Source organism: Haliotis rufescens, unplaced genomic scaffold (assembly GCF_023055435.1).
Source record: "Haliotis rufescens isolate VD_foot unplaced genomic scaffold, xgHalRufe1.0.p SCAF_88, whole genome shotgun sequence".
Lineage (NCBI taxonomy): Eukaryota > Metazoa > Mollusca > Gastropoda > Lepetellida > Haliotidae > Haliotis > Haliotis rufescens.
Window position 1 is genome coordinate 1229759 of NW_025964381.1, and position 27919 is coordinate 1257677.

Consider the following 27919-nt stretch of genomic DNA (forward strand, 5'->3'; position numbering starts at 1 on the left):
ATTTTAAGAGATTTTTGACTATAATATTACTCATATCCCCTCGACCAGAAATGGGATGCCTTTAAAATCTACAATTAAGTTAATCTTAAGATTTCGTCTAGGCTGCTGATAGTAAATAGCATTTCAAACCTGTGAGCAAAGCCTGAACACTATGATACAATATCTCTAATTTTAAGAGATTTTTGACGATATCATTACTCATCTCCCCTCAACCAGAAATGGGATGCCTTTAAAATCTACAATTAAGTTAATCTTAAGATTTCTTCTTGGCTGCTGATAGTAAATAGCATTTCAAACCTGTGAGCAAAGCCTGAACACTATGATACAATATTTCTAATTTTAAGAGATTTTTGACTATTTTATTACTCATATCCCCTGGACAAGAAATGGGATAACGCCTTTAAAATCTACAATTAAGTTAATCTTAAGATTTCTTCTTGGCTGCTGATAGTAAACACCATTTCAAACTTATGAGCAAAGCCTGAACACTATGATATAATATTTCTTAATTTTAAGAGATTTTGGACTATTTTATTACTCATATCCCCTCGAACAGAAATGGGATAACGCCTTTAAAATCTACAATTAAGTTAATCTTAAGATTTCTTCTTGGCTGCTGACAGTAAATAGCATTTCAAACCTGTGAGCAAAGCCCGAACACTATGATATAATAGTTCTAATTTTAAGAGATTTTTGACTATAATATTACTCATATCCCCTCGACCAGAAATGGGATACCTTTAAAATCTACAATTAAGTTAATCTTAAGATTTCTTCTTGGCTGCTGATAGTAAATAGCATTTCAAATCTGTGAGCAAAGCCTGAACACTATGATACAATATTTCTAATTTTAAGAGATTTTTGACTATAATATTACTCATATCCCCTCGACCAGAAATGGGATGCCTTTAAAATCTGCAATTAAGTTAATCTTAAGATTTCTTCTAGGCTGCTGATAGTAAATAGCATTTCAAACCTGTGAGCAAAGCCTGAACACTATGATACAATATCTCTAATTTTAAGAGATTTTTGACTATAATATTACTCATATCCCCTCGACCAGAAATGGGATGCCTTTAAAATCTACAATTAAGTTAATCTTAAGATTTCTTCTTGGCTGCTGATAGTAAATAGCATTTCAAACCTGTGAGCAAAGCCTGATTACTATGATATAATCTTTTTAATTTTAAGAGATTATTGACTATTTTATTACTCATATCCCCTCGACCAGAAATGGGATGCCTTTAAAATATAATTAAGTTAATCTTAAGATTTCTTCTTGGCTGCTGATAGTAAATAGCATTTCAAACCTGTGAGCAAAGCCTGAACACTATGATACAATATTTCTAATTTACAAAGATTTTTGACTATAATATTACTCATATCCCCTGAACAAGAAATGGGATTACGCCTTTAAAATCTACAATTAAGTTAATCTTAAGATTTCTTCTTGGCTGCTGATAGTAAATAGCATTTCAAACTTGTGAGCAAAGCCTGATTACTATGATATAATATTTCTAATTTTAAGAGATTTTTGACTATTTTATTACTCATATCCCCTTGACCAGAAATGGGATGCCTTTAAAATATAATTAAGTTAATCTTAAGATTTCTTCTTGGCTGCTGATAGTAAATAGCATTTCAAACCTATGAGCAAAGCCTGAACACTATGATACAATATTTCTAATTTTAAGAGATTTTTGAGTATTTTATTACTCATATCCCCTCGACAAGAAATGGGATAACGCCTTTAAAATCTACAATTAAGTTAATCTTAAGATTTCTTCTTGGCTGCTGATAGTAAATAGCATTTCAAACTTATGAGCAAAGCCTGAACACTATGATATAATATTTCTTAATTTAAGAGATTTTGGACTATTTTATTACTCATATCCCCTCGACAAGAAATGGGATAACACCTTTAAAATCTACAATTAAGTTAATCTTAAGATTTCTTCTTGGCTGCTGATAGTAAATAGCATTTCAAACTTGTGAGCAAAGCCTGATTACTATGATATAATATTTCTAATTTTAAGAGATTTTTGACTATTTTATTACTCATATCCCCTCGACAAGAAATGGGATTACGCCTTTAAAATCTACAATTAAGTAATCTTAAGATTTCTTCTTGGCTGCTGATAGTAAATAGCATTTCAAACTTGTGAGCAAAGCCTGATTACTATGATATAATATTTCTAATTTTAAGAGATTTTTGACTATTTTATTACTCATATCCCCTCGACCAGAAATGGGATGCCTTTAAAATCTACAATTAAGTTAATCTTAAGATTTCTTCTTGGCTGCTGATAGTAAATAGTATTTCAAACCTGTGAGCAAAGCCTGAACACTATGATACAATATTTCTAATTTTAAGAGATTTTTGACGATATCATTACTCATCTCCCCTCGACCAGAAATGGGATGCCTTTAAAATCTACAATTAAGTTAATCTTAAGATTTCTTCTTGGCTGCTGATAGTAAATAGCATTTCAAACCTGTGAGCAAAGCCTGATTACTATGATATAATCTTTTTAATTTTAAGAGATTATTGACTATTTTATTACTCATATCCCCTCGACCAGAAATGGGATGCCTTTAAAATATAATTAAGTTAATCTTAAGATTTCTTCTTGGCTGCTGATAGTAAATAGCATTTCAAACCTATGAGCAAAGCCTGAACACTATGATACAATATTTCTAATTTTAAGAGATTTTTGACTATTTTATTACTCATATCCCCTCGACAAGAAATGGGATAACGCCTTTAAAATCTACAATTAAGTTAATCTTAAGATTTCTTCTTGGCTGCTGATAGTAAACACCATTTCAAACTTATGAGCAAAGCCTGAACACTATGATATAATATTTCTTAATTTTAAGAGATTTTGGACTATTTTATTACTCATATCCCCTCGAATAGAAATGGGATAACGCCTTTAAAATCTACAATTAAGTTAAAGTTAAGATTTCTTCTTGGCTGCTGATAGTAAATAGCATTTCAAACCTGTGAGCAAAGCCTGAACACTATGATACAATATTTCTAATTTTAAGAGATTTTTGACTATAATATTACTCATATCCCCTCGACCAGAAATGGGATGCCTTTAAAATCTACAATTAAGTTAATCTTAAGATTTCTTCTAGGCTGCTGATAGTAAATAGCATTTCAAACCTGTGAGCAAAGCCTGAACACTATGATACAATATCTCTAATTTTAAGAGATTTTTGACGATATCATTACTCATCTCCCCTCAACCAGAAATGGGATGCCTTTAAAATCTACAATTAAGTTAATCTTAAGATTTCTTCTTGGCTGCTGATAGTAAATAGCATTTCAAACCTGTGAGCAAAGCCTGAACACTATGATACAATATTTCTAATTTTAAGAGATTTTTGACTATTTTATTACTCATATCCCCTGGACAAGAAATGGGATAACGCCTTTAAAATCTACAATTAAGTTAATCTTAAGATTTCTTCTTGGCTGCTGATAGTAAACACCATTTCAAACTTATGAGCAAAGCCTGAACACTATGATATAATATTTCTTAATTTTAAGAGATTTTGGACTATTTTATTACTCATATCCCCTCGAACAGAAATGGGATAACGCCTTTAAAATCTACAATTAAGTTAATCTTAAGATTTCTTCTTGGCTGCTGACAGTAAATAGCATTTCAAACCTGTGAGCAAAGCCCGAACACTATGATATAATAGTTCTAATTTTAAGAGATTTTTGACTATAATATTACTCATATCCCCTCGACCAGAAATGGGATACCTTTAAAATCTACAATTAAGTTAATCTTAAGATTTCTTCTTGGCTGCTGATAGTAAATAGCATTTCAAATCTGTGAGCAAAGCCTGAACACTATGATACAATATTTCTAATTTTAAGAGATTTTTGACTATAATATTACTCATATCCCCTCGACCAGAAATGGGATGCCTTTAAAATCTGCAATTAAGTTAATCTTAAGATTTCTTCTAGGCTGCTGATAGTAAATAGCATTTCAAACCTGTGAGCAAAGCCTGAACACTATGATACAATATCTCTAATTTTAAGAGATTTTTGACTATATCATTACTCATCTCCCCTCGACCAGAAATGGGATAACGCCTTTAAAATCTACAATTAAGTTAATCTTAAGATTTCTTCTAGGCTGCTGATAGTAAATAGCATTTCAAACCTGTGAGCAAAGCCTGAACACTATGATACAATATCTCTAATTTTAAGAGATTTTTGACGATATCATTACTCATCTCCCCTCGACCAGAAATGGGATAACGCCTTTAAAATCTACAATTAAGTTAATCTTAAGATTTCTTCTTGGCTGCTGATAGTAAACAGCATTTCAAACCTGTGAGCAAAGCCTGAACACTATGATACAATATTTCTAATTTTAAGAGATTTTTGACTATAATATTACTCATATCCCCTCGACCAGAAATGGGATGCCTTTAAAATCTACAATTAAGTTAATCTTAAGATTTCTTCTTGGTTGCTGATAGTAAACACCATTTCAAACTTGTGAGCAAAGCCTGAACACTATGATATAATATTTCTTAATTTTAAGAGATTTTGGACTATTTTATTACTCATATCCCCTCTACCAGAAATGGGATAACGCCTTTAAAATCTACAATTAAGTTAATCTTAAGATTTCTTCTTGGCTGCTGACAGTAAATAGCATTTCAAACCTGTGAGCAAAGCCCGAACACTATGATATAATAGTTCTAACTTTAAGAGATTTTGGACTATTTTATTACTCATATCCCCTCGACCAGAAATGGGATAACGCCTTTAAAATCTACAATTAAGTTAATCTTAAGATTTCTTCTTGGTTGCTGATAGTAAATAGCATTTCAAACCTGTGAGCAAAGCCTGAACGCTATGATACAATATTTCTAATTTTAAGAGATTTTTGACTATAATATTACTCATATCCCCTCGACCAGAAATGGGATACCTTTAACATCTACAATTAAGTTAATCTTAAGATTTCTTCTTGGCTGCTGATAGTAAATAGCATTTCAAATCTGTGAGCAAAGCCTGAACACTATGATACAATATTTCTAATTTTAAGAGATTTTTGACTATAATATTACTCATATCCCCTCGACCAGAAATGGGATGCCTTTAAAATATAATTAAGTTAATCTTAAGATTTCTTCTTGGCTGCTGATAGTAAATAGCATTTCAAACCTATGAGCAAAGCCTGAACACTATGATACAATATTTCTAATTTTAAGAGATTTTTGAGTATTTTATTACTCATCTCCCCTCGACCAGAAATGGGATAACGCCTTTAAAATCTACAATTAAGTTAATCTTAAGATTTCTTCTTGGCTGCTGATAGTAAATAGCATTTCAAACCTGTGAGCAAAGCCTGAACACTATGATACAATATCTCTAATTTTAAGAGATTTTTGACGATATCATTACTCATCTCCCCTCGACCAGAAATGGGATAACGCCTTTAAAATCTACAATTAAGTTAATCTTAAGATTTCTTCTTGGCTGCTGATAGTAAATAGCATTTCAAACCTGTGAGCAAAGCCTGAACACTATGATACAATATTTCTAATTTTAAGAGATTTTTGACTATAATATTACTCATATCCCCTCGACCAGAAATGGGATGCCTTTAAAATCTACAATTAAGTTAATCTTAAGATTTCTTCTTGGCTGCTGATAGTAAATAGCATTTCAAACCTGTGAGCAAAGCCTGATTACTATGATATAATCTTTTTAATTTTAAGAGATTATTGACTATTTTATTACTCATATCCCCTCGACCAGAAATGGGATGCCTTTAAAATATAATTAAGTTAATCTTAAGATTTCTTCTTGGCTGCTGATAGTAAATAGCATTTCAAACCTGTGAGCAAAGCCTGAACACTATGATACAATATTTCTAATTTACAAAGATTTTTGACTATAATATTACTCATATCCCCTGAACAAGAAATGGGATTACGCCTTTAAAATCTACAATTAAGTTAATCTTAAGATTTCTTCTTGGCTGCTGATAGTAAATAGCATTTCAAACTTGTGAGCAAAGCCTGATTACTATGATATAATATTTCTAATTTTAAGAGATTTTTGACTATTTTATTACTCATATCCCCTTGACCAGAAATGGGATGCCTTTAAAATATAATTAAGTTAATCTTAAGATTTCTTCTTGGCTGCTGATAGTAAATAGCATTTCAAACCTATGAGCAAAGCCTGAACACTATGATACAATATTTCTAATTTTAAGAGATTTTTGAGTATTTTATTACTCATATCCCCTCGACAAGAAATGGGATAACGCCTTTAAAATCTACAATTAAGTTAATCTTAAGATTTCTTCTTGGCTGCTGATAGTAAATAGCATTTCAAACTTATGAGCAAAGCCTGAACACTATGATATAATAGTTCTAATTTTAAGAGATTTTGGACTATTTTATTAATCATATCCCCTCGACCAGAAATGGGATAACGCCTTTAAAATCTACAATTAAGTTAATCTTAAGATTTCTTCTTGGCTGCTGATAGTAAATAGCATTTCAAACTTGTGAGCAAAGCCTGAACGCTATGATACAATATTTCTAATTTTAAGAGATTTTTGACTATTTTATTACTCATATCCCCTCGACAAGAAATGGGATAACGCCTTTAAAATCTACAATTAAGTTAATCTTAAGATTTCTTCTTGGCTGCTGATAGTAAATAGCATTTCAAACTTGTGAGCAAAGCCTGAACGCTATGATACAATATTTCTAATTTTAAGAGATTTTCTACTTTATTATTATTCATATCCCCTCGACCAGGAATGGGATAACGCCTTTAAAATCTACAATTAAGTTAATCTTAAGATTTCTTCTTGGCTGCTGATAGTAAATAGCATTTCAAACCTGTGAGCAAAGCCTGAACACTATGATACAATATTTCTAATTTTAAGAGATTTTTGACTATAATATTACTCATATCCCCTCGACAGGAAATGGGATAACGCCTTTAAAATCTACAATTAAGTTAATCTTAAGATTTCTTCTTGGTTGCTGATAGTAAATAGCATTTCAAACTTGTGAGCAAAGCCTGATTACTATGATATAATATTTCTAATTTTAAGAGATTTTTGACTATTTTATTACTCATATCCCCTCGACCAGAAATGGGATGCCTTTAAAATCTACAATTAGGTTAATCTTAAGATTTCTTCTTGGCTGCTGATAGTAAATAGCATTTCAAACCTGTGAGCAAAGCCTAAACACTATGATACAATATTTCTAGTTTTAAGAGATTTTTGACGATATCATTACTCATCTCCCCTCGACCAGAAATGGGATAACGCCTTTAAAATCTACAATTAAGTTTATCTTAAGATTTCTTCTTGGCTGCTGATAGTAAATAGCATTTCAAACCTGTGAGCAAAGCCTGAACGCTATGATACAATATTTCTAATTTTAAGAGATTTTCTACAATATTATTATTGATATCACCTCGACCAGAAATGGGATAACACCTATAAAATCTACTGTTAATGGAATGTTAAGATTTCTTCTTGGCTGATGATAGTAAAGAGCATTTCAAACCTGTGAGCAAAGCCTGAACACTATTATATAATATTTCTAATTTCTCATATCCTCTTGACCAGAAATAGGATAAGGCCTTTAAAATCTACAATTAAGTTAATCTGAAGATTTTATTTTGGCTGCTGATAGTAAATAGCATTTCTAATTTGTGAGCCTAATCTGAATGCTATGGGTCAATATTTCTAATTTTAAGAGATAGTTGACTATATCATTACTCATCTCCCCTCGACCAGTAGCGGTATAAATGAAATGCTTTCAAGAATGAAAGGAATCTTGAGAGTTTTGTTTAATGATCATTGTCATTCGCATTTAGAACCTTTGAGAAACATGTACTTTGTCAATAAGCTTTGCATATGAAACTACATAGTTTTAAAAAAAGCTTCGTCCCCTTCACAACTGTGCAGGCTAGCTGATCATCATGGATGGACTGACAGCACAATGTATGACATTGTGCTAGCTCTGTATACCTGCCTGGATAGAAACCACAGAAAAATGTAAACGTAAAGGTATAATGACTTACCTTGATGTTCTCGTCTTTCAAAGAAATATTATCTTAGAAACTCCAGCCACTTGGCCTTCCACTGCAAGGACCAGACGACCATTTTGATCAAGTTGCAAAGGGAGGATAACTCTTACTGTTGCTTTGTCTTGCAAATATTCATGTCCATGATGACAGAGCATGAGATAACAAGTTCAATTCTCTATTAGTAATGGGTTTATTAAATATATTTTATTTTGAAGCCTTTGTAAATATTTCAATCATATTAAATGATATTATTTAGATTCCATATGTAACAGAGACCATAAAATATTTATGGTCTCTCCATATATATGAGGACACTTTGCTGGCCAAACTGTTATAAAAACTAAAATGTTTATATGTCAATAACCTACCAGGAATGGTTCAATGAGTTTCCCAGTTATTTTAATGCTGATGGAGATTTGGTAATACGGAGTATTACATATGGTATTTTTTCCTTAAAAAATGAGAAAAAGAATAGGGTGGTGGGTGAATCAAAGGAACATTAAAGAAATCTTTTTCAACAATTTCTACTCTAATATTTCTATATGTAATTAGTTTCTTTTATTTTTTAAGTTAGACTTCTAAGATGAAGCACAAACTCTCTCACATCCTGCATCTGCTATGCCTGGAAGCAGTTACATGTACCTCCACCATTAATATAAAAATAGTTGCTTTTATCATCATGTACACAATAATCAAATGGAGTGATTTTGAATAATTGTTACCACTAAAATCTAGCATTATAGTGATAATAATATTTACAAAATATAACTTTGGGACTTGAGAATACAAACAAAAATACACGCATGAGTTGCAAGAGGGTTGTGAGGTGTTGGGGCTTAGAACACCCTTGAATAGTACAAATTTAACTGTACCCCTTTCAACTCTGACATGTTGAGTATTCATTGTTTGATGTGTAATGACAGACTTAGTAATATTCAAAATAAATAATATTATTATATTGATGTACATACCCTCCCACATATATTTTGTGAATATCATGGCCTATTGTACAATGTCATGAGTATTTATTCCTAGACATTTACCTGCCGTGTTAGTGTATGAGAAGAAATATGTCCAACTCTCATAACTCTTGAAAAATAGAATAACACAAACATCCTAGGAACTTGAATTATTACGCTTGTATCCCCACCAATGAGTGGCATAACATCTTTAAAATACATAAATTAGAGAATAATTTTATTTTCATTTGGCTTTTGCTATTTTGTAGGAAAACACTGTGTTCAGAATTTGCCAAGATAGCTATTTAACAGAAAATTTACTCTGTTATTAAACATGTCACCACTTCACAAATGTTATGATATGATAGACAATTAAATAATTCATTTGGGAGTGATATCATGATTAGAAATTAAACATGGCAATGGGCAATAATTACAGATAATAAGCAATGTTTATGTTTATAGGAATTGCATTTTTTCATGAGCGATCTGCATAAAAAGAAGAAATTGTATTCCGCTTTAGTTCCGCATTACCACTTTTATACGCTGCTATATTTAGCTGCAAATGTCGGCTATCGAGTCAGTGACATTGCCATTGGCGCACTTTGCAGAACGGAGTAAAAATACAAAACAAAAGAAGTGCAGATGACTTTGCTCTTATTAAATGTTTGTCAATCAAACACATAGTTGCATGCCACAGATATAATTCTCTACGGTGTTTATCCCAGTTCTGGTCGTATCCCAGTTCTGGTCGCTACACACGTTGACTTGACATGAGTAGGTCAGCCAATCAGGTGGCTCGCTCGATTCTGCCCGCGTTTGAAATTTACTTCCGCTCGGGGTTGGTAATATTTTCCCAGTTCGCGAAATAAACTGTTGATATTTCGGTAAGTAAGGGACATAAATCGAATGTAGATGGCTTGTACATGTGTAGAAATGGGGAGTAGTGCACTTTACCTAACTGGATTAACGCTTGAAAAGGTAAGAATTTATTGCTAACCCTTGCCCAAAGCCAGCTAACCCTAATGACCGAAAAGGGGTGTTGGATCGTAAAGACGTGTAAGTTTCCCTAAGACCGAGAACGGGTGTTTGATTGTGAAGATGTGTAAGTTTCCCTAAGACCGAGAACGGGTGTTGGATCGTGAAGCGAGAGTCACCAGAGCGTGAGGCACGGTAACGGTATAACGAGACAGCGGTGGCGCTATAGCGCGGCAATTGAGCGGGTGTCAGAGCTCGGGCTGCGCCCGGTAAACTGCATTGTTGCCTAGAAATGTAATATCGATCAATCTACGCACAGACGCTTGTCAATAAGCGTATAAAAAAAATCGCCATGGAGATCGAATGCAAACAAACCGGCAAGATGGCGAGTGACGCTCCTTTTCTCTACTTACATATAGGGGGTATATATTTTTATTTACTGACCAATAACGAGTTCCTGTGTTCATGACATAATGTTCCATGATTTCTGTGCAGAGATCTTATGGAAAGGATTAATTAAGATATTGTTACTGTAAACGTCAAGGGCCCTTTTTTCACTATTATGATGAACTGTTTGTTTTGACGACAAGGATTTGCATAAGGGTCGTAATGGAATTTACTGGCCAATAACGAGTTCCTGTGGTCATGAAGCCCTACTACGTACCTTGCATCCGCATTTGCTGCCAATCGAGCTTCAAAATACTGTTAACTTCCGCGTTGTGGGTGGCTTAGAGGGATTTCGGCCGCGATTTCCGTGGTGGTGGTGAATGACTAAGCTGATCCCGTCTCCAATATCACAATATTGAGCCGGTACAGGCCAATGAGACAATGGCTGTGAACGAATGACATAATGGCTCTGTTACGTGCGTTTCTAATGGTTGCTTTTTTTAGACCACGATGCTTCGTCTGCTATGTTTACGTTTCGGCTGAGCGTTCAAACTACTGTATTTCTTTATACATTTTACTAGTTCAATGGCGAAAATTGAAGACATGTTGAATAGAGTTAATGCACTTAAATGTGCATTAATTCGATACTCTGTAGATTTAGATACTTCTGTATGTGTTTTGTTTGAAGAAACAGCAAATTGACACTGTTTACGCTTCAGAAAACGGTGATGTAATAACTGTTCTGCCGACTGGTTTCGGTAAAAGTCTGGCATATGAATTGATTCCTTATTATATGGGAGTCAGGCGTTGTCAGGCAGCTTGTTCGTGCACTATGATATGCAAATTCCCTTTGCAGGAATATTTAACATCCATATTGGTTGTGAGTCCCCTGAATGCAATCATCCATGAAAAGGCTAAGTATTACGGCCAAAGGTGTATGCGAATTATACCAGAGCGTTTTGGATTCGAAAGTGTCATGTCCCATAGGCCAACATATATTCTTGGGCACCCTGAGCACTTGTTACAGAAGGGGTTCCTTGGTGAGCTAAAAAAAAGAAATATATCAGGAGAAGGTATCGCATATCATTGTGGATGAGGCTCACTGCATTGGAACGTGGGGTGAGAGTTTCCGCACTGATTATCGACAACTGGACTTGTTACGGGCTATACTACCACAAGCAAAAGTTGTTGCTTTGACAGCAACAGCTAAAAAAACGACAAAAAACACATTGCAAAATATCTTCGGTTTCGTGCTAACTACAGCTTAGTATCCGCATCATGTGATCGCCCAAACCTGTTTTACTCAGTGAACAGTAGACCTTCCCATAACTCTGTAAATAAAACACCAGAAGAAGCATATGAAGAATTTCTCAAGCCCATACTAATGGAATTAAAGCTAAAGAAATATCCCACCACTGCAACTGATTAGGTTATTTTACAAGATGAATACTTACAAACAGTGCCAGTGAATTTTATTTGAAATGTGTAATATGATGTTGATACCTGACCACTTATAGATAAATGATTATATTTGTATGCATAAAAAGAACGGTCTATTGAAAAAAAATTATATCTAAATTTAATGTTTCTCTGCACCTTTTTTGTTACAAATATCTATAAAATTTCAACAAGGTTATTGAAACTGATAAAGAGATAATTAGATTTTATTCATAGATTGTTGAAAACTACTTCACAAAATATTAGACCAGAGCCAGTGTTAAGAAACAAATATTGTTCTTACAGGAGAAAGGAAGATCCTTCCCCAAAACAGTTCTCTTCAGCAAATTGAGGTGGTGTGGCTTTGGGCATGAACTAGCACTGCAAATAATGGATGATGGAGAACTACACTGTCACACTTCAGACAGTCCTTACACTGCTAGGCTTGGGCAGTACCATGCTCCACAAGTTGACGCTGTAAGCACTTTAATTAAACTTAGGATAAAACTAAAGTAAAGAATGCAAAATATTTTAAAATGACAGTGTTCCCGTTTACTGGTAATTACCCGTTTTTTACCGGTAAAATTTGACAAGGACCGGTAATTCATGTGACTGCCAGTCCCTGTGGACTGGCAAATAGAGTACCTTATCAATCTTTGTTGTTGAACATCGGTGATATTCATACAAGTATATTTTTCATCACCTTTACCAGACCAAAGGGCTCCGATAAACCTTCCAGAGGTCGAGATTTAGCAGGAAACTGACTCCTTTTCAAAACAGCGCGACTGTGAACTTCCGCCTCCAGCTGTTCCCGTTACAGCAATGTCCGTAGGCGGAACACTGGGGTTATTTGTAAGCAATTGGACCATTCTTGCAGACCCCTTTGTGACACAGCTAGTGCAACAAGGTAATTGACTACCGCTGAACGCACCACCGACTATGATGTTCCAACCTCTACAGAGGTTTTGGCACACTTCCCTCGGCACACTTCATCAACTTCCGCTCCGCGACGACCTACTCCTTCAACGTCGCTCTCTGTGGCTCCATCCATCCCTTACAACGTTACATCTCTGCGTTTGGATAATCTCCAGAAATCTCTCATCGCAAAAGGTTTCTCCCAGCAGGTAGCGAAGGCCATCACTGCATCGGGTGAATGCTTTTATTTCAGAAGCTGGAAACATGGTTCAATCACGTTTCCACACGATCGGAGAAGAAAAGATTAGGAGATACGATAAGAATATAAATATGAAATTTATCCTTATTTTTACAATTCTGTCTCCATTTGGGACGAACTAACAAGTAATGGTTAATAGATGACATTTCTTTAAGTTGTTTTCATTTAGACTTTTGCAGGACTTTCTACACGAGAAATATGCACACTTATTAGATTCCTTTTCCATGTGATTATATTTTTAAGTTTAAAACACAGATCTTCATTCAAGAGAAGTAAATATTCTCTCTTGAAAGTTTAATCCAACCATTGTCCTCAATAACTTCAAATAAACTTGTGCTTTCAGTTTCTGCAGGACAGGGTGTCACGGTGTGCGAGTGGGGCAAGTATGGACACAACTGCGACCGGCGATGTTCAGATCACTGTGGACTTCACCTAGGGAGAAACCTTCGGCCTTGTCACAAAGACACTGGGAAATGTGTATAAGGTTGTGTTCGTGGTCGGCATGGTGAGTGAGTGAGTATAGTTTTACGCCGCTTTTAGCAATATTCCAGCAATATCACGGCGGGGGACACCAGAAATGAGCTTCACACATTGTACCCATGTCGGGAATCGAACCCGGGTCTACGGCGTGATGAGCAAACGCTTTAACCACTAGGGTCGGCATGGTGACCGCTGTGATCAACTTTGTAGCCTGAACTGCATCAGCACCAAGTGCAACCAACTCAACGGGGGATGTACCCTTGGGTTCATAGATGGATACATTGGGTAATTCTGTAACAGAACAACAGGATCACAGATACAGACAACAGGTACCGGAGACAGTTGTATAAACAGATCCTGATAAAAGTTGAGTCAGAACATAGGTACTTAGTATATATGTTAAAAAGATGGCATTCAGCAAATTGGTAGCTCCTAGTTGCTTCATACGACTTTTTGGATATTAGATGTAAATGTACATCATGTTTTGACATAAATCCAACCATACTTTTATTTGGTTTTACGCCAATAGATAATTAATTTTTACGGGATGTAGAGAGGCCAAAGACAACAGGGACTACCACACATAAATGAACGGCAATGTATTTCTGGAGTGAGTGAAAGATAAATTAGTCCCTGCTTTGCCTACCAAGTCTCACATTGTCATGGACAATGCACCGTATCATAGTGTGCAGGATCCAGAAAGCAAGACTCCAACCTCTAATAACCGTAAAGGAGACATGGTTACTTGGCTGCAACGGAGGAACATTACCTTTCCTTCTGGAGCGACGAAACCACAGCTCTATGAAATCATCAAAACTATGAAACCTGACCCCATGTACAAAGTTGACAGTTTCATCAAAGGTCTGGGTCACGCTGTCTTACGACTGCCACCTTACCACTGCGACCTGAATCCAATTGACTTGGTACGGGGTATCGTCAAGGGTGACGTTGGACGATCGAACACAACGTTCAAATTACGAGACGTTGAACAACTCGTAAAGGAATCACTTGGTTGGGTAACAGTAGAAACATGGAGGCGTTGTGTGGCCACAATGTATTATCGATCAATCTACGCACAGACGCTTGTCAATAAGCGTATAAAAAAATCGCCATGGAGATCGAATGTAAACAAACCGGCAAGATGGCGAGTGACGCTCCTTTTCTCTACTTACATATAGGAGGTATATATTTTTATTTACTGACCAATAACGAGTTCCTGTGTTCATGACATAATGTTCCATGATTTCTGTGCAGAGAACTTATGGAAAGGATTAATTAAGATATTGTTACTGTAAACGTCAAGGGCCCTTTTTTCACTATTATGATGAACTGTTTGTTATGACGACAAGGATTTGCATAAGGGTCGTAATGGAATTTACTGGCCAATAACGAGTTCCTGTGGTCATGAAGCCCTGCTACGTACCTTGCATCCGCATTTGCTGCCAATCGAGCTTCAAAATACTGTTAACTTCCGCGTTGTGGGTGGCTTAGAGGGATTTCGGCCGCGATTTCCGTGGTGGTGGTAAATGAGTAAGCTGATCCCGTCTCCAATATCACAATATTGAGCCGGTACAGGCCAATGAGACAATGGCTGTGAACGAATGACATAATGGCTCTGTTACGTGCGTTTCTAATGGTTGCTATTTTTTGACCACGACGCTTCGTCTGCTATGTTTACGTTTCGGCTGAGCGTTCAAACTACTGTATTTCTTTATACATTTTACTAGTTCAATGGCGAAAATTGAAGACATGTTGAATAGAGTTAATGCACTTAAATGTGCATTAATTCGATACTCTGTAGATTTAGATACTTCTGTATGTGTTTTGTTTGAAGAAACAGCAAATTGACACTGTTTTCGCTTCAGAAAACGGTGATGTAATAACTGTTCTGCCGACTGGTTTCGGTAAAAGTCTGGCATATGAATTGATTCCTTATTATATTGGAGTCAGGCGTTGTCAGGCAGCTTGTTCGTGCACTATGATATGCAAATTCCCTTTGCAGGAATATTTAACATCCATTTTGGTTGTGAGTCCCCTGAATGCAATCATCCATGAAAAGGCTAAGTATTACGGCCAAAGGTGTACGCGAATTATACCAGAGCGTTTTGGATTCGAAAGTGTCATGTCCCATAGGCCAACATATATTCTTGGGCACCCTGAGCACTTGTTACAGAAGGGGTTCCTTGGTGAGCTAAAAAAAAGAAATATATCAGGAGAAGGTATCGCATATCATTGTGGATGAGGCTCACTGCATTGGAACGTGGGGTGAGAGTTTCCGCACTGATTATCGACAACTGGACTTGTTACGGGCTATACTACCACAAGCAAAAGTTGTTGCTTTGACAGCAACAGCTAAAAAAACGACAAAAAACACATTGGAAAATATCTTCGGTTTTGTGCTAACTACAGCTTAGTATCCGCATCATGTGATCGCCCAAACCTGTTTTACTCAGTGAACAGTAGACCTTCCCATAACTCTGTAAATAAAACACCAGAAGAAGCATATGAAGAATTTCTCAAGCCCATACTAATGGAATTAAAGCTAAAGAAATATCCCACCACTGCAACTGATTAGGTTATTTTACAAGATGAATACTTACAAACAGTGCCAGTGAATTTTATTTGAAATGTGTAATATGATGTTGATACCTGACCACTTATAGATAAATGATTATATTTGTATGCATAAAAATAATGGTCTATTGAAAAAAAATTATATTTAAATTTAATGTTTCTCTGCACCTTTTTTGTTACAAATATCTATAAAATTTCAACAAGGTTATTGAAACTGATAAAGAGATAATTAGATTTTATTCATAGATTGTTGAAAACTACTTCACAAAATATTAGACCAGAGCCAGTGTTAAGAAACAAATATTGTTCTTACAGGAGAAAGGAAGATCCTTCCCCAAAACAGTTCTCTTCAGCAAATTGAGGTGGTGTGGCTTTGGGCATGAACTAGCACTGCAAATAATGGATGATGGAGAACTACACTGTCACACTTCAGACAGTCCTTACACTGCTAGGCTTGGGCAGTACCATGCTCCACAAGTTGACGCTGTAAGCACTTTAATTAAACTTAGGATAAAACTAAAGTAAAGAATGCAAAATATTTTAAAATGACAGTGTTCCCGTTTACTGGTAATTACCCGTTTTTTACCGGTAAAATTTGACAAGGACCGGTAATTCATGTGACTGCCAGTCCCTGTGGACTGGCAAATAGAGTACCTTGTCAATCTTTGTTGTTGAACATCGGTGATATTCATACAAGTATATTTTTCATCACCTTTACCAGACCAAAGGGCTCCGATAAACCTTCCAGAGGTCGAGATTTAGCAGGAAACTGACTCCTTTTCAAAACAGCGCGACTGTGAACTTCCGCCTCCAGCTGTTCCCGTTACAGCAACGTCCGTAGGCGGAACACTGGGGTTATTTGTAAGCAATTGGACCATTCTTGCAGACCCCTTTGTGACACAGCTAGTGCAACAAGGTTATTGACTACCGCTGAACGCACCACCGACTATGATGTTCCAACCTCTACAGAGGTTTTGGCACACTTCCCTCGGCACACTTCATCAACTTCCGCTCCGCGACGACCTACTCCTTCAACGTCGCTCTCTGTGGCTCCATCCATCCCTTACAACGTTACATCTCTGCGTTTGGATAATCTCCAGAAATCTCTCATCGCAAAAGGTTTCTCCCAGCAGGTAGCGAAGGCCATCACTGCATCGGGTGAATGCTTTTATTTCAGAAGCTGGAAACATGGTTCAATCACGTTTCCACACGATCGGAGAAGAAAAGATTAGGAGATACGATAAGAATATAAATATGAAATTTATCCTTATTTTTTCAATTCTGTCTCCATTTGGGACGAACTAACAAGGAATGGTTAATAGATGACATTTCTTTAAGTTGTTTTCATTTAGACTTTTGCAGGACTTTCTACACGAGAAATATGCACACTTATTAGATTCCTTTTCCATGTGATTATATGTTTAAGTTTAAAACACAGATCTTCATTCAAGAGAAGTAAATATTCTCTCTTGAAAGTTTAATCCAACCATTGTCCTCAATAACTTCAAATAAACTTGTGCTTTCAGTTTCTGCAGGACAGGGTGTCACGGTGTGCGAGTGGGGCAAGTATGGACACAACTGCGACCGGCGATGTTCAGATCACTGTGGACTTCACCTAGGGAGAAACCTTCGACCTTGTCACAAAGACACTGGGAAGTGTTTATAAGGTTGTGTTCGTGGTCGGCATGGTGAGTGAGTGAGTATAGTTTTACGCCGCTTTTAGCAATATTCCAGCAATATCACGGCGGGGGACACCAGAAATGAGCTTCACACATTGTACCCATGTCGGGAATCGAACCCGGGTCTACGGCGTGATGAGCAAACGCTTTAACCACTAGGGTCGGCATGGTGACCTCTGTGATCAACTTTGTAGCCTGAACTGCATCAGCACCAAGTGCAACCAACTCAACGGGGGATGTACCCTTGGGTTCATAGATGGATACATTGGGTAATTCTGTAACAGAACAACAGGATCACAGATACGGACAACAGGTACCGGAGACAGTTGTATAAACAGATCCTGATAAAAGTTGAGTCAGAACATAGGTACTTAGTATATATGTTAAAAAGATGGCATTCAGCAAATTGGTAGCTCCTAGTTGCTTCATACGACTTTTTGGATATTAGATGTAAATGTACATCATGTTTTGACATAAATCCAACCATACTTTTATTTGGTTTTACGCCAATAGATAATTAATTTTTACGGGATGTAGAGAGGCCAAAGACAACAGGGACTACCACACATAAATGAACGGCAATGTATTTCTGGAGTGAGTGAAAGATAAATTAGTCCCTGCTTTGCCTACCAAGTCTCACATTGTCATGGACAATGCACCGTATCATAGTGTGCAGGATCCAGAAAGCAAGACTCCAACCTCTAATAACCGTAAAGGAGACATGGTTACTTGGCTGCAACGGAGGAACATTACCTTTCCTTCTGGAGCGACGAAACCACAGCTCTATGAAATCATCAAAACTATGAAACCTGACCCCATGTACAAAGTTGACAGTTTCATCAAGGGTCTGGGTCACGCTGTCTTACGACTGCCACCTTACCACTGCGACCTGAATCCAATCGAGTTGGTATGGGGCATCGTCAAGGGTGACGTTGGACGATCGAACACAACGTTCAAATTACGAGACGTTGAACAACTCGTAAAGGAATCACTTGGTCGGGTAACAGTAGAAACATGGAGGCGTTGTGTGGCCACAGTCGTTGACGAGGTGGAGCCATGTTATTGGTTACGAGATGGACTACGGCCAGCAACAGTCCAACCTATAATAGTGGCAGTCTGTTCAGGTACCAGCAGTTCCGACGACGAGATCTATGGCATGAGCGAGTCAGATTGCGACTAAAATTATCATGAGACGGCCCCTCTAACACTCTGTCATTTCCCCTACCACAGAACGTGCAGTGCATGCGTGCTTGCGCTGTGCCTTCCACGGTTTGTCCCCCCTACGTGTCATGTACACATTTCCCTACAAAATTACATGATAGTTTCTTAGAGAACTTCATCCGTCATGGGTCTTAAAATAAACAAAATTCAGATTTTGTTGGGCACAGGGTATTCATGGTCAAGTACCGTATTGATGTTTCATACACTTTTTTGGTTTTCGAGTTATTTTGCAATTCGTCGATCTCATTTGGAGTCAAGTGGACTGTAGAGAACATTGGAATTTCAACGCAGTAATTAACAGTATGTGTCGAATACTTCATCTGTTGATTGTAAGCCATTGAAGGCCACCTCGTCAGAGGGTGATAACATTATATGAACAAGCTTGGTCGAAATTACTGATTTGACCTGTTAAAACAACCAACAAAACCTCGCAAGGCACCGTGGTAATTAAGAAGAAAACGGGCTGCTATTTGAAGACATATAGAGGACATGTTGGATGTTACCTGGCAACGTTTCAGCATTTATGAGTGGCAGCGCAAGACGACGGTCAGTCATGCGTGTCGTCATGTTGCACATGCTGCAAGGCTCAAGCCTGGCACTGAGAACAACACTCTTAGTGTGCATCTCATTGCTTATTATAATGACCAATGATGCTGAGAGCAGCCCAGGCACCGGCTCAGGACGAACTACAAGACGAGCTACATTGGACAGCTCACGGAATCCGAGCTTGAAAGAAGAAATGGCATGAGGAGGGACATGCCAACTAATTTCGAGAAAATGAACACTATGATAACTCAAGTAGAGACAGAGGTACAGATTCTGGACCAACTTACTAACTTCACTCGTAAAGTGGACATGCTGGATAGCCAGCAGAGGAAGGACATTGTAATTGTTTGTAACGCTGAGGAGACATTTGGATAGTTAACAGAAGAGAATAAACTGCTTGGTGTGATTGTTGATAACATGGAAGTACAGGAAGAAGCAATATTTGACAGAGTGAGTCAGCTACCGACGAAATCAAGTGGACCAAGGCACATTCTAGCTACGTTCAGGACTCCAAAACAGAAAGCCACTATCATGAGCCAAGTTAAGAAACTGAAAAGGCATAACATAGGGATCTCCGACGATTATACAGATGCAGTGAGACGTACTCGAAACACCTTCAATCCCTTCTTGGAGAAAGTCGAGGGAAGAAGGCAAGGTTTCTACTTTGAAACATGACAAACTACAGATAGACAATAAACTCTACATGCTCTACATGGACTGATGTGGTCAACCTGTTACTTACACGTGTGAGAACCTTTACCTCAGAAATCCAGAGTTGATGGAGGCAGAGTGAAAATAACAAGTCTGTCAATGCCCTTGCAATACTAATGACACAACTGTTAGTAACTGTATAGTGTGGAATTTTGAAGATTTACAGAAGAAATTGGAAATACCCTCATTTATTGACTTTGTCCTCTTTTGTGTTGTCATAGGAATTGTGGCAATGTGGGCAGGTCAGAATGATATATTTAGTCTTCCTGGTAACACCCAATACAGTAAAACCAGACCAAGACACGCTGGTGCTTTTAGAAACTCTGGAGGACTTCCGCTGTTGATAAAAGACAAGCTTGCGTCATGTTGGGATCTTCATACAAACTGCAGCATCACACCCCAGTCTACTGAAGTGTACATTCAGCAGAACCTGTGTTGGATATGCTGGAAAGGGACATCAAACAAATCAAACAAATCATCAAGGTTGTCATATCATTGTAATGGGAGATCTGAATGCCAGGTCGGGGAATAGTGCTTGCCATGATTTTATCAATAATGATGACATTTCATATTTACCTATAGATGATGACCTTCCCTGTATCGAAGAATGTGAGTTCCTTCCATGTGTTTCACAAGATTGCGCTGTACATAGGTCTTAAATTACTATATTTGTGCAAAACAATTGGTTTCAGAATCTGTAACGGTAGGCCTGGTGACGACGCAGGATATGGAAAGATAACATATATAGCTAACGACGGTAAGAGTGTAGTCGACCACGTTATGGCTACAGAACATTCCTTTCCATACTGTACATCGTTTACAGTGTGTAATCAAGTAGAATCTTCACGTTTGCTAGTTCTGTCCAAAGAAACGGTACATATACTAATACATATGGACATTTGTCACCAAAACAACGATTCATATGGAAAGATGACTTCAACGATGAGAACACTACCAAGTACATTAATCTACCTGTTTTAGTTCTTCAGGATTTAAATTTCCAGCTGATTCAGCAAAACATTGATAATGCGGCTTCAATGTTTACAAGCATGATGACAACCTGTGCAAACACCTGCGGCAGGATTATCACAACTCGTGCAAACAACAATAGATCAAGGGGAGGCAACTGGTATGACCAAGACAGTCGGGAAGCACGTGAAACCACTCGTCGATGGCTTCGCGCATTTCATCCCAGTAACAGTAAATTTGTCAGACAGCAATATATATCAGCTCGAAAATATTATAAAGACTTATGTATGGAGAAAATGGATTATGCATTTAATATGTTTGTTGAAAAATTAAAAGAAGCCTTCTGTGAACATGCTTTCTTGAACCAGACCATAAACCAAACTCAATCACAGCAAAGGACTGAATATGTCACTTTGAGACTTTATTTGGAGGCATGGGTGATATTGATGACTATATTGATTTCTATACAACTATCGATGAACTTCTTCATAATTCTATTGATGGATATTCATTTATGGACTCTGATATAACTGAATCTGAACTCTGAACTCTGAGAAGTCATCCAGGATACGAAAACACTGATTTTTTTCGTGGGGAATTCTACGCCATTCCTCCTGTAAGGCGTTGGCGAGTTGTGCCAGTGTGTGGGGTCGCTGGTGACGTGGACGGACGCGTCGATCAAGTTCGTCCCACAAATGTTCAATCGGGTTGAGATCAGGCGATTTGGACGGCCATGGAAGGACATTCATGCTGAACCAATCGCGTCGCTAGTTCCTGAGATCCCTTGCTTGTACTCATGCCAGTACTCTGCACCACCGGACATGTTGTTGCGGGGGTAGAAGTCGCAAGACAGGTCCAACGTTTGGTCGTCCCGCTCGACTTCACACTTCCCTCAGACGATTTCTGATGGTTTGGTCGGAAATTCTTCACATACCAGGCACTTGTCCTGCAGTGTCCGTTGCTGAAGCAAATCGATTCCGAAGATGATGGAACCGGATGTACCGGTCCTGAGCATGGGTGGTCACTCTTGGTTTTCCACTTCTGGGATGATCTTGAGTCGAATTAGTGCGGGTATATCGATCCCATAGTGGAGATATGATGCTTTGGTGAACGTTGAAGTGTCTTGCAACGGCAGACTGGGACTCCCCTGCTTCCAAACGTCCAATGGCGATATTTCAGTCAGCTGCAGTTAATCTTGGCATTTTTCGATCGCCGTTCACGTCAGAAAATTCGTTTTGAACTGATGACTTTTGTACGGTCTTTTATAGTCTCTACTCTTGTTATCAACATTTTGCACGTGCATTGTGCTGAAAACTTTTTCTGAAAGCAGTTTCCGTGCATCCTTTGCATTTTTACAGATAAACGTTTACAAAAAACATTTTGAGATGTGTTTGCGCGCAATGCACAACAAACATAACATGATTAACGGGAATCAAACATAAGAATTGTCTTAATGACGATTGCTTGGGAAAAAAATCTAATTGGAATTCTCAAAACACCTATGTGTTTCTTTTTTTGAATAGTGTATTAAGAAATAATGATGATGTCCGATATTGAGCGATGTCAATTTGAGTATTGTTAGGGCTGTTAATGTTAGAAATTAATGTCCGATGTCAATTACCCCAAAGTTGTTTTTATCACTAATGAAAGAGCACAGGCTCTGAAGCCTACATGGACGTAACCGGGATTTCTTCAAGATATAAACTGACGTCCAAAAGAAACTTTACCAGAGTTTGAAATCACTATTGCTAAAAAACAACAAAACATGCATGCATGAAGTACAGTGTATTGAGAAGATCAATCTATCAACATAATCAACACTGGAAATGACAATCATACCGCGACCGAGAATGACGTCAGAGCCCACCAAAGTTGGGTGTGGTACAAACCTCGAGCTTTCACAATCATGGACAATAGGCAGAGTACATAAACAATCGCTCACGTTCAATAACAAGTCATTAGTAGCGTGTGTGACCACCAAATGCCTCAATACACACAAAAACTCTTTGACGCACAGAAACAGTCAGTCGTCTGATGAGGTCACGTGGGATTTGACGCCATTCTTCTTGGAGGGCCAACATCAGTTCTCGCCGGTTGGCTAGAGAGTGTGGTCGTTGTCAAACACGACGATCCATCAAGTCCTAGAGGTGTTCTATGGGGGACATGTCGGGTGAGCGTGCAGGCCACGGCAGGCCGTTGACGTTGTTGGCTGCGAGGCAGTTAGTGACAATTCTGGCTGTGTGGGCTCTAGCGTTGTCATGCTGATAAAGGACACCACGTGGCTGATGTTAGGGAAATGGTAGGACAACTGGACGAAGAATGTTATCCATGTACCGCTGAGTTGTCAAGTTTCCGTCAACGATGACCAGCGGTGTCCTCTCCTGCCCACAGATCCCTCCCGACACCATGTCACTCCCTCCACCATATGGAACGACCTCCTGCACGTAACACGCCGCCGTTCGTTCACCCCTTCGGCGGTAAACACGTTGTCTTCCATCAGCCCTTAAGCTAAACATACAGAATCGACTTTCGTCAGTGAAGACAACCCTCTGCCAGTCACGTCGTTGCCAACGTTGTACAGTCCGGGCCCATCTCAATCGCAGACGACGATCTTGCACTGTCAATAGCTGTCCTCTGTGTGGTCTAAGAGCCCTGATTCCATGAGCCCTGAGTCTCCTGGCCACTGTCTGTCGACTAACCCTGTGACCTAAGGCATTTGTCGCTGATGACGTCACTGTCAGAAAGCGTTTTCGAAGGTGCAAGGTACGCAAGTTCCGGTCATCATGGGACGTGGTCACCCTGGGTCTGCCTGTTCTTGGCCTGTCAGCGGTCCGCCCTGTCTGTCTGTAACGTTGCATCAAGTTCGTAACGGCAACACGGGTGCAACCGAAGGTTCGTGCAATATGGGCGTGGGTGGCTCCCATCTGTACCATACCCAAGGCTCGCTCACGTTGTTCGACTGTGAGTCGTGGCATTTCTTTTGTGTTTTTTTTATCACTGTGGATGTCTGACTTGCCGTTTCAATTGTTTTATACCCTTACCCGCACGTGCATTTGCAGTTGTCCGTGGTGCACGTGTTTTTCACTTTCTCGCATGTTATCTCGAAAACAGGCAACAGACGATTAACATTTTCTGCATACACTATTGTTGTATTTAGGTTATGTGTTTTAGATAGACTTCATCGAAAATATTTTTTTACTTTGTCTGAAATTTATATTTTCATTTGGTAAAGTTTCTTTTGGACGTCAGTTTACGTTCCAAACTGTCATTCGTATTGTAACATAATATTTGAAGCAGTCTGGTAGGAACAAATCACGACCACTTCCGCCAAATTTGTTTTGACGTCAAAAACACTGACAATATCATCGGGAATTTTTATCGGTAAATATAAAAGGAAATTCTCAATGAATGTATACTTCGACTTAAATCTCATATGTCTATCAACGTTAGGATATGTACTTTCCAGTGATTTGAATTTTTTGACATTTGGATTTCAAACAAGGACGCTTACTTGACTTTACTTGCCACATTCGGCTGCTTCCATATTAGGATTAATGTAGAGAAGTAGGAAAGTAACAATACCAGCACTGTCATCGATGGCTCGGCAGTGCAAAGATCTTTTGCATTTCTTGACTTCAGATACTGTTGTAAAGACATTCAACTCGAGGTGCATGTTATACAATTTGGAAACACTGTGTGAAGAAATATAAACGTTGTTACACTTATGTACAACGCATCCATCTTTTAAAACCTTGACGTTATCACAGTGCGGCGCCAGCTCACACCATGCGGGTTAAGACCATACTGACTGACTGTTAGGGCATATAGTTTTCTTGAACTGTAACTTGTAAACTGTTTAAATGTTTATCTCCGAACCATCGTCAACAACTTTATGTATGTATATATGTAACAGGGAATATGTATAATCAGGGAATATGTAAAATTCCTAAAATTTTCAGGGAATATATTTAATGTCTGATACACATCCTCTACTAGTGCACATCCTTGTTACTCCATGTCAGTCTCAACACCTGATGTATTACAGCTGCAGAACATACTCATCCACCACTAGCGCACATCCTTGTTATTCCACGTCAGTCTCAACACCTGATGTAAAACAGCTGCAGAACTTGCACATCCAGTAATGTACATCCTTGTTATTCTTGTCAGTCTTAGCAACTGATGTATAATATCTGCAGAACATACACATCCACCAATGGTGCACATTATTGTTATGCGCCATTAGTCTCAACACCTAATGTATAACAGCACATATACATCCACTACTGGTGAACATTCTTGCTACTCCCTGTCATCTGATGTATAACAGCTGCAGAACACACACTTTCACGACTGGTGCACATCCTTGTTAATCCCGTCTGTCTTAGCACCTGATGTACAACAGTTGTAGAACTTAAACATCCACTAATTGTGCACATTCTTGTTATCCCCAGTCAGTCTCAACACCTGATGTATAACAGCTGCACAACATACACATCCACCACTGTTGCACATCCTTGTTACACAAGTCAGTCTTAACACCTGATGTATAACAGTTGTAGAATTTACACATCAACTAATGGTGAACATTTTTGTTATTCCCCGTAAGTCTTAACACCTGATGTATAACAGCACATACACACCCACCACTGATGCACAACCTTGTTATTCCCTATCACACTCAACACCTGACGTATAACAGTTTCAGAACTTACACATCCACTAATGGTGCACATCCTTGTTATACCTGTTACATTCAAACCTGATGTATAACAGCACATGCACATGCACCGCTGGTACACATCCTTGCTTCTCTCTGTCACACTCAACACCTGATGTATATTATTCCAAAAATGAAATGCATAAGGCAGAAATCTGAAGAGACAAAGGTTAAATTCAACTGTGTATAACTATTCAACAAACATACTCAGGAGCATGAAATTTGACGTGCACATGGCAGAACCACGTGTGTATACGATAATAATAATCACCACAGGCTAAACGGTCATGATTTTGTTCAGCGTCCACAGAAGTGTCAGTACCTGTCATGTCCACCAAGTGCATGAATAACAGTTCGGACCCGCCTCGTCATGGACTGGATCAGACGCTGTATAACTGGTTGAGGAATTCTCCTCCACTCCTGCTGAAGAAATGTAGCTTACTCCTGAAGAGTTTGAGGTTGACGTACACGCTGACGTAGACGCCGAGCAAGTTCATCCCAAAGATGTTCTATGGGGTTGAGATCCGGGGAACGAGATGGTCAGGGAAGCACAGGAATGTTGTTATTTGCCAGATACTCCATGGTGACACGTGCTGTATGTGGCCTGACGTTGTCTTGCTGGAATAACTCCTGTCGGACGTCAATGACTGGGAGAAGGTGTTGCTGAAGAATATTGTCCCTATAGCGCACAGCCGTCAGGTTTCGTTGGACATGGATGAGATCTGTACGGTTGTTGTAGGATATCACCGCCCACATTATGACACTTCCTCCACCGAATCTGTCCACTTGACGTACACAGTTAGGAGCATAACGTTCATTGACCCGTATGTAAACTCTGTTTCGTCCATCCCGTTTCTGTAGAAGAAACCTAGATTCATCGCTGAACCATATGCGCCTCCAGTTTCGTAAGTTCAAGGCCGACATGTTATTGCACCAGCGGAAACGTTGGACGCAATGCTGACGTCGTAACAAGTTCCCGAAGTAGGGTCTCTGGGCTCTCAGTCCAACCTCTCTCAGTCTGTTCCATACTGTTTGCCCTAATATCCTTCGAAGTCCAGGCACCCTGGCCGCTGTGCTCTCAGCAGTAACAGTACGATCACGTAAATGGAGGACCCGGATGTAGCGATCCTGAGCTGCTGTGATGACTCGAGGTCTTCCGGTTCGCGGACGGTCGTTTGTGGTACCCGTAAGATGGGAGCGTGTTGCGAGTCGAGAAATCGCACTCTGGCTTACATTTCGACGTCTTGCAACTGCACCATCCCCTGGTCTTCCAATGGCGATATTTCGAGTCACAGCGTCTAGATGTGGCATAATGATTCCGTCGTGAAACTCTTCAAAACTGATTTCACATTTCGAATCCGACATGGCATTTTATAGACAGATACAGCATGCAACTCATGGCCCATTTTGCACGTGCAAAATAAGCTTAGTTTCGTTTTGGTGATGTGTTTTCAGAAATTTGAAAAACGTCTTATCAAACACAACGTTTTGCGTTTTGGTGGCTTTTTAAAATACAGATTTGCATAGAAGTCTCCTATAAACAGATTTATAACATATTTTATCGATTCAGTTGACATTTTCTTGAATCAGAGGATTTTTAAAAATTCAGAAACACCTATGCGTTTCTTTTTTGGAATAGTATATAACAGGTGCAGAACATACACATCCGTCACTGTTGGACATTCTTGTTATCCCTCTTCAGTTTCAACAACTGAAGTATAACAGCACATACACATACAATGCTGGTGTACATCCTTGCTATTCCCTGAAACACTCAACACCTGATGTATAACAGCACATACACATTCACTAATGGTGCACATCCTTTTTATTCCCTGTCATGCTCAAAACTTAATGTATAACAGCTGCAGAACATACACATGAACCACTGGTGCACATTGTTGTTGTCCCCCGTCAGTCTCAACACCTGATGTATAACAGCACATACACATCCACTACTGCTGCACACCCTTG

At 38.4% G+C, this 27919-nt stretch overlaps 2 protein-coding genes across 4 annotated transcripts in view; one reads left to right on the forward strand and one right to left on the reverse strand.

The window, feature by feature from the left end:
- Positions 1 to 10876, reverse strand: part of LOC124124299 (nuclear GTPase SLIP-GC-like) — a 58012-nt gene extending 47136 nt beyond the window's left edge. For both annotated transcript variants that reach the window (XM_046487446.2, XM_046487445.2), the window contains exon 1: positions 10712 to 10876. The gene's annotated coding sequence lies outside the window, so the exon portion shown is untranslated. The remainder of the gene's footprint in view (positions 1 to 10711) is intronic.
- Positions 1 to 27919, forward strand: part of LOC124128853 (multiple epidermal growth factor-like domains protein 10) — a 290638-nt gene that overhangs the window by 174946 nt on the left and 87773 nt on the right. The window lies entirely within an intron of this gene.